This window comes from Nycticebus coucang, chromosome 9 (assembly GCF_027406575.1).
Source record: "Nycticebus coucang isolate mNycCou1 chromosome 9, mNycCou1.pri, whole genome shotgun sequence".
Lineage (NCBI taxonomy): Eukaryota > Metazoa > Chordata > Mammalia > Primates > Lorisidae > Nycticebus > Nycticebus coucang.
Genome location: NC_069788.1, coordinates 133374748 through 133387470, shown reverse-complemented (window position 1 = coordinate 133387470; position 12723 = coordinate 133374748).

Below are 12723 nucleotides of genomic sequence, written 5' to 3'. Positions count from 1 at the left end.
CTAAAGAGAAAGCTCACACAGGGAGAACTGCGGAATTTTGATTAGAGAAGGATCCCCGAGTCCACGCAGGGAGAGGAGCAGAGAAGGCAGCTGAGAAGGTGGAAAAGGCTCCACTTTCTTCAGTAAACACAACAAACAAACAGACATAAACCACAAATGAAACCAAACCTCCCTTGGTCCATTTGCCCCTCTGGCTCCTGCCCAATCTCCCCCCGGCTTCTCCTCCAGTCCCTTCTACAGTGTGGACCCTCCTCACACTCTCCCCTCCTGTCTCTGACTCACGACTGCCCTTGTCAGTCCTAAGGTCTCTCTTTCCACTTCCCTTGTGTCCTATAAGTGTCTCAAATAAATACTGAAACAGTTGTGTGAGAAAAGACATGAAAGTATAAAATACCTGTTTTAGAAATTTTCAATAACATCCTCTCTTTCCTTGAACTTGTCTGACTCCACACTTCAGATGAAGCCCACAGCGAGCTGATTCCCTTTTCTGATTGCTGCAAGAACCTTCTCCTCCTCTTCCCTGGGTCTCCTCTAACTCCTCAGTGACCCCAGCCTGCTCCTTTATTTCCCAGACTCTCCCCACTGTGCTCCCTGTGTGTGATCTCCTGAGGGATCCACTGGGGACAGAGAAACCGGCTTGAAGAGCAGCCTGGGAAGTGAGATCATGGCTGAACTGTCCTGTTCTCAGCGAACGTGCATCTTATTTCGTGTACAGTTTGTACAGGAGACACCCCTTCCACTTAATGTGGAGTGAGTTGTGCCCTATTCCCACTGGGGAGGCTCAACTAAAGGCTGAGATGTGGCAGGAGCTGCCCTGAGGAGGGGCCTGGCTCTCCCCTTGGGCAGGGAGTGGACAGTGGTCAAGGCCCTGGTGGGTACAGGAGGAGCCTCTGTTTGGACCCCCTGGCATCTGGTCACAGAGACACGGGACCTGGACCTTGACCTGGGCAGCAGGGGGCGCTGTGGGGCTGTTGCTGAGGGCTCTGTGTGCTCAGCTGGGAACCCAGACACCTGACCTTGAGCTCTGCTTAGTGCTCACTGGAGCCAGCTGCTGTGTCCTCTCTGGCCACCTGGGATCCTCAAGATAGATCCACCCCTTCCAGAAATGACGCCCAGACACTGGGGCTGCATTCAGGCCCAGGGAGGGTTGGACTGTGCAGGGGAAGAACAGCACATTTTCATGTCAGGCCCTTCTCTCTCCTCTGGTGCTGGAGGCGGGATAAGAAAGTCCTGCGCATGTCTGCCTCAGCAGAGCTCTGGGGTGTCCGCACCATGGCCTGGACCCCACTCTTCCTCCTTACACTGCTCCTTCACTGCACAGGTCAGGATGGTCCTCAGGACCCTGAGCCCCCAATTTTTGAACCCATGCCCGGACTATTCTTCCCTCCTGTTCTTCCTTCAGGTCACAATGAGTGTCTGTGTTTCCAGGGTCCCTCTCCCAGCCTGTGCTGACTCAGCCACCCTCTGCATCTGTCTCCCTGGGAGCCTCGGTCCAGCTCACCTGCACCCTGAGCAGTGAGCTCAGTGACTACGGCATTGGATGGCACCAGCAGCAGCCAGGGAAGGCCCCTTGGTACTTGATGTATGTTAGCAGTGATGGGTCCAGTAACAATGGGGTCGGGATCCCTGATTGCTCTTCAGGCTCCGGCTCTGGACTTCACCACTACTTAACCATCTCCAACCTCCAGTCTGAGGACGAGGCTGATGATTACTGTGAGAGTGGTTATACACAGTGACACAGGCAGATGAGGACCCCAGAGCAGCTTGCTCTGGAGGTTATTCTACGACAATTTTCAAATTAAAAAAAAAAATGTTCCATATGTACAAACTCTACTTGGGATCATCTCTGGTTTAGACTATTTCTACATTCAATTTCTCTCTAAATGTTTTTGAAATCTCAGAAAACTAAAACCAGTACCCAAAGCCGACTGATTACACTGACATGTCTGTTTATGTGTTAAACCAGTGCCTGTGGGGCTGACGTGTTTTCTGGGAAGGTGGAAAATCACCCTCTCCTAACTCACATCTCGATCAGTGCCCAGGACCCTCCCAGCAAGTGGACAGTCCTACAACATGGACAGTGTCCTTCCAGTTGTCACAGCAGAGACCCCATTTCCTCCCAGTCATCTGTGTTCAGGGCTGCCTGAGGCTCCTACGTACCAGGGGCCAGGCAGGGGGATGTGATTTGCTGTCTGAGGATTTGGGTCAGGAAGGAATTCCAGCCACAGAGCTAGCCTGGCTCACTCATGGGTTTCTGAAGCTTTAGCTGTCACATCAAAATAGAGTGTGAGTATGGGGGGCAGCTCTGGGCCTGAGGCGGCAACCTCCTTGTGGGAGGTGAGAGGAGGAAGGGGAGGCTCCTCTTCTGCTGGAAAATGCTAAGTCTGCCCCGGGGGAGTTGGGGGACATAAGTCCCATGAATGTGACTTTCCTACAGCTGATCTCAGCAAGGAACACGGTGACCCTATGGGTGGGTTTCCCTGAGCCCTGAGTCACAACTTGTGTCCTCTTCTCTCTGTGTCACTGGTACTTTTCAATAGTCCAGGCAGAAACTACCCAACTTGAGCCTATGTCCCTCCTATGGAGCTCACGATGTGCCCAGGGCCAAGGCTAGTTTCTACTGTACAGAGAGTGTCACAGAGTTTGGGATGACCATGGAGATTGGTGACCAAGGGTTCCCAGAAAGAAAGCCTGAGTTTATGACTAGCCAGGACTCTTGGATATTCAAAGCTTTAGCCTGGTTCTCCTTTGTCACCATGGTCTTCTTGACTCCCCTCACCTCTAGGGATAGGGCCAGGCTGACCCTGTTAGAGCTCCTTACAACCCAATGCCACCACAAACTCCCATCCATGGGGGAGTGACACAGGGATGTATCCCTCACGTTCACCTGAAATCCATCCATCCCCGGTCCCCACCTTGTACCAATCTCTGCTCAGGTTGTGGCTTCTGCTGTCCCTGCTCCCAGAAAGCCTGAGGCTCTTACCTGGGCTCATCTTTATGGGGCCAAAGAGAATCCCACCTTCTCTCACCGGCTTCCCAGTGCAAGTGGAACCTTTGTCTTCAGAGGCTATAAGAGTCCCCCACATGTTGGAGGGGTATGGTGAGGAAGAGAAATGCAGCTTAGGTGACCTGACAGACCCAAGACCCCTCTGTCTAGCCCCCCTACATGTTGCCTGCACCTGGCCTGGGCTTTGTGAGTCATTCCCTGACCTCTAAAGCCTTAGGGAATCTGGGTCCTCTCTATCCCCAGAGTGTGTCCCCAGGAGACTCCTGGATTCTAGGTGCACATGAGCCTTCCCTTTAAGGAGATGGCTCTGGGACTCCTCACACTACCCTTACTGATGTTAATCCCCAGGAACCCTATTCTCTCCCCTCTTTGTTTCCTTAGTTAATATGATGCTGGAATGAACTTCAGTTCTTGGGGGCTAAGGGACAAAAATCATAGCACACAGAGCTGTCACTTGGTCCAGCATCAGCCAAGAGCCACCAGGGCAGCTGCTCTCTGTTCTCTGCTCTTTCCTGCATCATGATGAGACCCTGGCCCTTGGAATTTTCTCACCATCTAGGTCTTTAATCCTCCACTGTTCATGGGGGATCAAAGGCTGAGAGGAGGAGGAGTAACCAACTAATAGGCAGACAGTGTCTGTCTGGAATTATCAGAAAGCACTTCCAGCAGTCTGTTAAGACTGAATCTCCACATCTGCCCATCAGGAATTGACTGTGACAGTGAAGTCTGACCCTGAGGGACATGTAGGCTCAGCATCTGCAAGGCCTGGCTCTGGGTTGGCCTATGGCTGGTGCAGAAGGGAAACAAGAGGGAGGCTCAGCCATGGGCGGCCCCGGCACAGTTGTCGTTTCAGGGGCTGAACTCTCTGCAGTGTGGGTTCTGCAGAGACAGCCTTAGTGGGGGATGAGGCCCCAGGGTTATGCAGAAAAGCAAAGTGAAGTGAGGAGATGGAGGGCAGGGGATGGGTGTGGGGCAGATGTGGTAATGGGGATGCAGCATGTAGAAAAGATTGTGTTTTGTGATCCTTAGTGAGAAGACACATGGGGATTAGAGCTGTGACAAAGAGAAGACCTGGCAGGTCCTGAGCTCTTGAACTGAAGAAAACCTGGGGCTGTTCTTGAGGGGTCCTGGGAAAGATCACGGAACAGCTATGGTCATTATCCTCTATGCAGGGTCATCTGTCCCACCTGCTGTCCCTCCCAGGGACTCTGGGGTGTGCAGGTCACTCCCTCCCTGTGGTCTCTGCCCCACACCAGCTCCCAGGGGCAGGTCACACTCAGTTCTGAGTGGGCTGCACAGCCCAGGGGAGAAGCACAGATTTGAAGAAGGGGCTGCCTGTGCTCAGGGTAGGAGTGACTGAGGAGATGTGCACATCAGGGCTCCACTAAGGGCCTTGGGGAGCAGAATAAAGGTGCTCCCCACACCTGGACTCTTCCTCCTTCCCTCTGCTCACTGAGGCTCAGGCCAGAGAGGACTCAGGGCTGCCTGAGGGCCCCTCACAGCCCAGAACCTCTGTCCCAGGCCCTGTCACCACACTCTGTGTCTGAGATGGCAGGATTGTTTACTCCATGTACCCAGGGTGGGATTAGAGGGTGCTGATTCTAAACTTTGGATGAGCTAATGTCCTGTCAGTGTCCAGGGAGGAGAGAGAAGGGTCAGAAACGAGCAGCCCCCCGGGTCTCACCTCCTCCCTTACCTCACAGTCACACTCAGTATCTGCATTGCCCTGGGAGGTGTGCCTGGGGTGGGGCAAACATTTTTCATTCATATTCTTCTCTTTCTGCATCTGTGCCGGTGAGGGGCTGAGGCTAGAGGAGGGCACCAGAAGGAGAGGCTGGGCCTGAGGGCAGGTCCTGCCCACCTGCGAAGTAGGCTCTGCTCTGCCCAGGGAGGAGGAAGAGGAGCAGCTCCTGGTGCCCTGAAGGGAGGGGACACTTTGTTCAGACTGGCTTCCTGCGGAAGAGCTCCCAGGACTGTCCTGTAAACCACACAGGGACCAGGCCGGGAAGCCCATGGGGAGGAGGCTGTGTGGACACCTGGGACTATGTGTGTGGGAAATTGATCCTACCAGCTCCATGCTTTAGGGAGAACACAGTACACAGAGGGGCAGGTCCGGGTCTTGGCAGCAGGGGGCGTTGTGACCTGTCCCTGAGGCCTGAGCTTTTGTCCCAGTTGGGAGCCCCACGTGGCCTGGTCTGAGCCCTCTGCCCTTTGCTCACTGGGCCGGCAGCTGTGTCCTCACAGGCCTCCGGAGCACCAAACAACAGGCCCACCTAGGCCCACCCCTACCAGGATCAGCTTTCCAGACAGTGGTCAGAGGCAGAGCCTGGGGTGAGCTGGGACATCCCAGAGGGAGGCTGGTTTACATTAAAGGTCCTTCCCGCTGCTTGGTTTCCAGATGGACTAAGAGGGGCTGGGGGCTCCAGTGCTGCTCCTTAGGATGCAGAGCTCTGTGGGGTCTCCAGCATGGGTGGCCCCTCTCCTCTCCCCTCTTGATTGTCCAGGCATCAGGCTGGGGATGAAAGGACCAGGGACCCTGACTGTGTCTCTGTTCACTGACCCACCCCTTTCCCTCTGTGTCCTAAGCTCAGGGTCCTGGGCCCAGTCTGTTAGTCTGTGCTGACTCAAACCCCTGCAGCCACTGAGCCTGGGGGAAGGTGGCCTCCATGTCCTCCTGGAAGCAGCAGTGATGCTGGGTGAGACTTTTTCTATGGGACCAGCAGCTCCCAGGCTGTGCTGACTTGAAAGGCTGTTTTCAACAACCTCCTGTTCTGAGGGAACTGGCTGTGCTCTGATGGCCCATCTGGAGTAGTGTCACGGGGGTTCAGTGACCATCCAAGCCTTCACCCCAATCAGTGCCAACAAGGCTGATCAGGGCAGTGCTCGTGGGAGCTCCTTATACCCCAATCCCTCTGCCTTATTGTGGGGGGCTCTGTGTGGAGCTGAAATTCAACCCCATTTCCAGCAATGTGATGAATAAAGAGGGACACCGCAGGTTGGTCACCCCTACAGGACGCCCACATTGACTTTGACTGTGGGGACCTTGGAAGCCAGTGAGGAGCTGAGCACTGAGTCCCACCTGGTGATGAGAGCACTGGACAGGGGAACAGAGTCAGGGTCTCTGTCACTCAGCCGACCCCTCCTCTCCCTGGTTTCACTGAGACACAACAGAGTCCTGTGGGTAGCTAATCTCACATCCCCTCATGAAGGGGTCAACATCTGTGCAAATCACTGCTCCCCTTTCCCCAGGAAGGTGTCAGCAGCCCTGGGAGAAAGAAATGCTACTGGGCTCCCACCCAGTCACCAGGATCCCTCCTAGGGATGGAGCTGTCCTGTCCCTCTCAGGCCCCAGCCAGAGGACACAGTACTACTGCTCACTACACCACAGAGGTGTTCAGTGAGTGACCCAGATGGGGATCAAGACACGAGGCTGCTCTTAACTGAGCCTGGGTGCAGATATGATCATAACATACCTGGATTACAGGACCAGATGCCTGAACTCTCAGGACAGCCCAAATTGTGACCATCCAAAGAAAAAAAAAAGGTGAGGGGACATGTCTGAACTGAATCCTATGTGTGTTTGAGGCTTAGAGTTGAGGAAATGATGGATGATTTGTGAAGAACTGGTCCAGAAAGCACGAAATCTGGTGTGCTGTAATTCCAACCTGCCTCAGAGTGAGGGGTTGGAGTCAATGTCCATGATAATGGTCTTTGCTGGCCATGTACAAAGGGAAGGGGACTTTCTTTAAAATATCATTAACTTTACATTTTGTTGCATTTTGAAGCAATACAAGTTCATTGCACAAAAGTATTAAAAAATAAGTTTTTGAGAAGTGTTCTTCTTAAATAATACATGTAAATCTTGTTTCAGAATTTGAGTTTATTTCTTTCACATTTCTTTTCATATTTCCAACTCCTCTAATCAAATCACATCAAAAACATAGTTAACCTTCTATTCACTTTTATAGTCAGTCAAGATTCACATAAATAATTTTCTGTTTTTTAAAAAGCATATTATTGACTGTTTTATATTGTCTTATTCTAACTGATAATAATGTATTATAGTGTTTGTCTAACTGTATGTTTTCAAGGACTAATAATGAAGTGGTGATATTGTTAGTATTATTATTATTGAGACTCACTATTATTAACTTATTATTACTAGCACACTTCTGGTTATTTCTGTGCATTTTCTGTAGTGAGGGGGTGATTTTTGCCATTTTCTTTTCATTCTTACAACTTTTTTTTTATTTTTTATTTTTTTCCTTTTTTAATTTTCATTAAATCATAGCTATGTACATTAATATGGTCATGGGGCACCATACACTTGGTTCATAGATCGTTTGACTAATGTAGGACCTTCACATGAAAGATTTTTACCATTTTTTTTTCATTAAATCATAACTGTATACATTGATATGATCATGGGGCATCATACGCTCGCTTCATAGACCATTTGACACATTTTTATCATAGTGGTTAACATAGCCTTTCTGGCATTATCTCAGTTACTGTGCCAAAACCTTTACATGCTACATTTACCAAGTTTCGCAAATACCCCTGTAAGATGCACCACAGGTGTGATCCCACCGATCCCCCTCCCTCTACCTACCCCCCTTTCCCACTTCCCCCTATTGTTAAGTTATAACTGGGTTATAGCTTTCATGTGAGAGCCCCAAATTAGTTTCATAGTAGGGCTGAGTACATTGGGTACTTTTTCTTCCATTCTTGAGATACTTTACTAAGAATATGTTCCAGCTCCATCCATGTAAACATGAAAGAGGTAAAGTCTCCATCTTTCTTTAAGGCTGCATAGTATTCCATGGTATACATATACCACAATTTATTAATCCATTCATGGATCAATGGGCACTTGGGCTTTTTCCATGACTTAGCTATTATGAATTGGGCTGCAATAAACATTCTGGTACAAATATCTTTGTTATGTTGTGATTTTTGGTCTTTTGGGTATATGCCCAGCAGAGGAATTACAGGATTGAATGGCAGATCTATTTTTAGATCTCTGAGTGTTCTCCATATATCTTTCCAAAAGGAATGTATTAATTTGCATTCCCACCAGCAATGCAGAAGTGTTCCCTTTTCTCCACATCCACGTCAACATCTCTGGTCTTGAGATTTTGTGATATAGGCTAGTCTCATTGGAGTTAGATGGTATCTCAAAGTAGTTTTGATTTGCATTTCTCTCATGATTAAAGATGATGAGTATTTTTTCATATGTCTGAAGGCCGTGTGCCTGTCTTCTTCAGAGAAGTTTCTCTTCAAATCCCTTGCCCAGCCTGCGATGGGATCCCTTGTTTTTTTCTTGCTGATGCGTTTGAGTTCTCTGTGGATCCTGGTTATTAAACCTTTGTCACAGATATACCCTGCAAATATCTTCTCCCATTCTGAGGGCTGTCTGCTTGCTCTGCTTACTGTGTTCTTAGCTGTGCAGAAGCTTTTTAGTTTGATCAAGTCCCAGTAGTGTATTTTTGAAGCTGCTTCAATTGCCCGGGGGGTTCTCCTCATGAAATACTCACCCAGACCAATTTCTTCAAGGGTTTTCCCTGCATTCTCCTCTAGTATTTTTATAGTTTCATGTCTTAAGTTTAAATCTTTAATCCAATGAGAGTCTATCTTAGTTAATGGTGAAAGGTGTGGGTCCAATTTCAGTCTTCTGCAGGTTGCCAGCCAGTTCACCCAGCACCATTTGTTAAATAGGGAATCTTTTCCCCACTGAATGTTTTTAATTGGCTTGTCAAAAATCAAATAGCGGTAAGTAGCTGGATTCATCTCTTGGTTCTCTATTCTGTTCCAGATATCTACTTCTCTGTTTTTGTGCCAATACCATGCTGTTTTGATCACTATCGATTTGTAGTAAAGTCTGAGGTCTGGTAGTGTGATTCCTCCTGTTTTGTTTTTATTTCTGAGTAATGTCTTGGCTATTCGAGGTTTTTTCTGATTCCATATAAAACGAAGTAATGTTTTTTCAAGATCTTTAAAATATGACAGCGGAGCTTTAATAGGGAGTGTGTTGAAATTATATATTGCTTTGGGTAGTATGGACATTTTGATAATGTTGATTCTTCCTAGCCATGAGCATGGTATATTTTTCCATTTGTTAACATTTTCAGCTATTTCTTTTCTTAGAGTTTCATAGTTCTCTTTATAGAGATCTTTCACATCTTTTGTTAGGTAAATTCCCAAATATTTCATCTTCTTTGGCACTACTGTGAATGGGATAGAGTCCTTAACTGCTTTTTCAACTTGACTGTTGTTGGTGTATATAAAGGCTACCGATTTATGGATGTTGATTTTGTAACCTGAGACGCTGCTGTATTCCTTGATCACTTCTAGGAGTTTTGTAGTAGAGTCCCTAGTGTTTTCCAGATACACAATCATATCATCTGCGAAGAGCAAAAGTTTGATCTCTTCTGACCCTATATGGATACCCTTGATCGCCTTTTGTTCCCTAATTGCAGTGGCTAAAACTTCCATTACAATGTTGAAAAGCAATGGAGACAATGGGCAGCCTTGTCTGGTTCCTGATCTGAGTGGAAATGATTCCAATTTAACTCCGTTCAATATGATATTGGCTGTGGGTTTGCTGTAGATGGCCTCTATCAGTTTAAGGAAAGTCCCTTCTAGACCAATTTTCTTGAGTGTTCTGATCATGAAGGGATGCTGGATATTATCAAAAGCTTTTTCTGCATCAATTGAGAGAATCATATGGTCTTTGTTTTTTAATTTGTTTATGTGCTGAATTACATTTATAGATTTACGTATATTGAACCAGCCTTGAGACCCTGGGATAAAACCAACTTGGTCATGATGTATAATTTGTTTGATGTGTTGTTGGATTCTGTTTGTTAGGATCTTGTTGAATATTTTTGCATCTATATTCATTAGTGATATTGGTCTATAATTTTCTTTTCTTGTTGGGTCTTTTCCTGGTTTGGGGATCAGGGTTTTGTTTGCTTCATAGAACGTGTTGGGTAGTCTTCCTTCTTTTTCTACATTTTGGAACAGGTTGAGTAATATAGGTACTAATTCCTCTTTAAAGGTTTGGTAGAATTCTGACGTGAAACCATCTGGTCCCGGGCTTTTCTTTTTAGGGAGGTTTTATATAGTTGATGCTATTTCTGAACTTGATATGGGTTTGTTCAACATTTCCACTTGATTCTGGTTAAGTCTTGGAAGGTGGCGTGCTTCCAAGTATCGGTCAATTTCCTTCAGATTTTCATATTTCTGAGAATAAAGTTTCTTGTAATATTCATTAAGGATTTTTTGGATTTCTGATGAGTCTGTGGTTATTTCATCTTTGTTGTTTCTGATTGATGATATTAGAGATTTTACTCTTTTTTTTTCCTGATTAGGTTGGCCAGAGGTTTATCTATTTTATTGACCTTTTCAAAAAACCAACTTTTTGATTTATTGATCTGTTGCATTATTCTTTTGTTTTCAATTTCATTTAATTCTGCTCTAATTTTGGTTATTTCTTTTCTTCTACTGGGTTTGGGGTTGGAATGTTCTTCCTTTTCCAGTTGCTTGAGATGTCCCATTAAGTTGTTAACTTCCTCTCTTTCTGTTCTCTTGAGGAAGGCTTGCAGTGCTATAAATTTCCCTCTTAGAACTGCCTTTGCGGTGTCCCAGAGGTTCTGATAGTTTGTGTCTTCATTGTCGTTTTGTTCCAAAAAATTGGCGATTTCTTTCTTAATCTCATCTCTGACCCAGCTATCATTCATCATAAGGTTATTTAACTTCCATGTTTTTGTATGAGTATGCAGATTCCTGTTGTTACTCAATTCAAGTTTTATTCCACGATGGTCCGAGAAGATGCATGGAATAATTTCTATTCCTTTAAATTTACTGAGGTTAGACTTGTGACCTAAAATGTGGTCAATTTTGGAGTAAGTTCTGTGGGATGATGAGAAGTATGTGTATTCAGTTTTGTTGGGATGAAATGTTCTGTAGATGTCTGCTAAATCTAAATATTGGATGGTTAGGTTTAAATCTAAGATTTCTTTGCTCAGCTTCTTGCTGGAGGATCGATCCAACACTGCCAAGGGAGTGTTGAAATCTCTGATGATTATGGAGCTGGAGGAAATCAAGTTACTCATGTCTGTTAGAGTTTCTCTTATAAATTGAGGTGCATTCTGGTTGGGTGCATAGATATTAATAATTGAGATCTCATCATATTGAGTATTACCCTTAACAAATATGAAGTGACCATTCTTGTCCTTCCTTACTTTTGATGGTTTTAAGCCTACTGTATCTGCAAATAAAATTGCAACACCTGCTTTTTTCTGATTACCATTTGCCTGAAATATGGATGACCATCCTTTCACCCTGAGTCTGTATTTGTCTTTTAAGTTGAGATGTGACTCTTGTATGCAACAAATAACTGGCTTGAGTTTTTGTATCCAGTCAGCTAACCTATGCCTCTTTAGAGGACAGTTTAAGCCATTCACATTGATGGAGAGTATTGATAAGTCTGGTGGAATTTTGGGTATCGAGTTTTTCAAAGGTCCAGTGGACATTTTTAATCCTTTCGCCAGTGTGGAAGTTGGAGTTTGATCCGAAGTTTCTGAGTGAGTTTACTTTTGTGGTATAGGATTGGGTTGGTCATTGTGGAGGATAGGTCTGAGAACATCCTGAAGAGCTGGTTTACTTATGGCAAATTTTTTCAACATATGAATGTCATCGAAGTATTTAATTTCTCCATCATAGATGAAACTCAGTTTAGCTGGATACAAGATCCTGGGTTGAAAGTTTTTTTGCTTTAGGAGATTAAAAGTTGATGACCAGCCTCTTCTTGCTTGAAAAGTTTCAGCAGAGAGATCTGCAGTTATTCTAATATTCTTACCTTTGTACGTTATAGTTTTCTTTCGCCGGGCTGCTTTGAGAATCTTCTCTTTCATGTTAACTTTAGTGAAGCTAATTATGATATGTCTGGGAGATGGCTTTTTGGGGTTGAATCGTGCTGGGGTTCTGAAGCTGTCTGCTATCTGAATTTCAGATTCTCTAGGCATGTCTGGAAAATTTTCTTTCTTAATTTCATGCAGAAGGGCCTCTGTGCCCTCGGGGCCACTTCATCGTTCTTGGAAATTCCTATAATTCTTATGTTGCTTTTTTTCAAATTATCTGAGAGTTCTCTGAGTGAGTGATCCATTTTTGCTCTCCATTTCTCTTCCTCTTTGAGAGATTGGGAGCGTTCGAAGACTTTATCTTCAATGTCAGAAATCCTTTCTTCTGCTTGCTCCATTCTGTTACTGAGGGATTGTCCTGTATTTTTCATATCTTTGAGGGCTGTAAGTTCTTGCTTCAGTGTGTCTAAGTCTTTGGTGGTTTTGTCTTTAAATTCGTTAAACTCTTGAGACAATTTTTGAATTTCTCCTCGAATTCCTAATTCCATTTTATTAATCTTGTCTGCAAACCAAATTCTGAATTCGATTTCTGACATCTCAGCCAGTTGTTTATGAATGGGATCTTCAATCACATCTGCCGTATCTTTTCTTGGGGGGGTTGATCTATTCTGGTTATTCATGTTACCAGAGTTTTTCCGCTGATTCCGCCCCATGGTTTACTCCCTTTGGTTTTTCCCCTGGGGTTTTATCGAGGGCCCGTACAGTGTTGTGGCCTGAGAAACTGGGGCCCTGTCTGGTGTGGTGGAGCAAAGTGGTTCTGTCTTGTTTTCAGCTGGTTTCTGTTCGATTCTA